The sequence below is a fragment of the Ahaetulla prasina genome, chromosome 1 (genome assembly GCF_028640845.1).
Source record: "Ahaetulla prasina isolate Xishuangbanna chromosome 1, ASM2864084v1, whole genome shotgun sequence".
Lineage (NCBI taxonomy): Eukaryota > Metazoa > Chordata > Lepidosauria > Squamata > Colubridae > Ahaetulla > Ahaetulla prasina.
The window spans coordinates 109,468,266-109,469,769 of record NC_080539.1 but is presented as its reverse complement, the minus strand read 5'-3'; the positions used below and the strand labels follow the sequence as shown (position 1 = coordinate 109,469,769).

The window sequence follows — 1,504 nt, the reverse complement described above, 5'->3', positions numbered from 1 at the left end:
AGTTGAAGTCCGCACATCTTAAAATTGCCGAGGTGAGAAAACATTGCTTTCAAATAACAGAGGAAAAACAATTTATCCTGCACTAAGAATTTAGGATGGCTATTGTTTCCTATTTTTTAAGTCCTCTGTATAAAGCTTAAAATCATATACTTGTCTGAGAAATGTCTAATGTTAATTAGTTAAAATTAACTAACTAATGTTAATTAGTTCCCTAAAAATTGTAAAAACTGTATTCCATTAGAAGTTTGAAATCCAAACCTCAAGAGGACAAATTTATCCTTGAAAGTCTAGGAAATAACGCTGCAGGACAGAAATTGTTCACCTAGTGAAAACTAAGCAAAACCGAGTCTAACCAAACCTTGCCTTTATCACCAAGAAAGAGCGAAATGATGGCTTTCTACTCCTGGTTTTAAAAGGCAAGAAGAACGTCTTTAAGGTCATCAGATTTAGTTGTGAATAGCTATGGAAAAAACTTCTTTCCCTGACCGGGAATCGAACCCGGGCCGCGGCGGTGAGAGCGCCGAATCCTAACCACTAGACCACCAGGGAAGGTGGCTATGACAATTATGTTTGCTGTATATCAACAGAATAAAAAAAAAGTTGTTACACTTCTATTTGAATATACAGCTTCAATTGTTCTAATATAGAGCCAATTGTTACTACTTTTCAATATTGATTTATTCTGAAGAGAAAAGTTTTATGTACAGGAACTTTTGAATGAAAGTTGGGAGGGAAATTGAACAAACAATCAGAATAGTATAGAACTCTAAAGGAATAAATGTGCTCTGGCTAATAAATGCAAAGAGCAAAGATATAACAACAGAAATGTCAGTATGAAAATACAGGCTATTTCCTTATGTATTAATTAAATATATATCCTGGGTTTTTTTCAGGAACTCAAGGTGGCCCGCTTGGTGCCAGTGAGTTAGGCTGAGTGAAGATAGAGGAACCAACCAAAGTCACCTACTGCATTGAGTTTCTGTGGTTGAGAATAGAGCGGAGCCTGACTTTCCACATCTGACACCTGCTAGAGGCTGTGAGAGTTTTCTTTCTGACCAAGAAAATTTTGTGACCAGCCATGTCACAAAATCTATCAATGAAAGGATAAATCCCTACTCTCAAAATATGCTTTCAAAATTCAAAAAAATTCCTCTTCTGGAATTACAAACATGTGTAAAAATACACTACCAGAGTGGGAGTATGATAATTAAAGTGGAAGTCGAGAAGTACAGTAGAGAAATTCAGCTTCAAGTCTTATTTTGCTCTGCTGGTGGATTGGGGCCAGCCATTTTCTCTCAACTTTACCTACTTCATGGAAGTATTTTGGATAAATGGAAGGAAGGAGGTGATGCTTTGAGTTCCCAAATGGAAAAAAGGAATCTAAATCAAAAGAATGAATGCTAAGACAGATTTTTTTTCAAAGTATCCATGAAATGGAACAGGTTGAGAAAAAAACATTCCAACAAAAAATTACCCCAGGTCAATCAAGGTTTACTCTGAAGTA

General features: G+C 36.0%; 1 non-coding gene across 1 annotated transcript; it reads right to left on the bottom strand.

The window, feature by feature from the left end:
• Positions 1-477: 477 nt before the first annotated feature.
• Positions 478-549, bottom strand: TRNAE-CUC (transfer RNA glutamic acid (anticodon CUC)). Its single transcript has one exon. It is a non-coding gene; the product is annotated as a tRNA-Glu (tRNA).
• Positions 550-1,504: the final 955 nt, after the last annotated feature.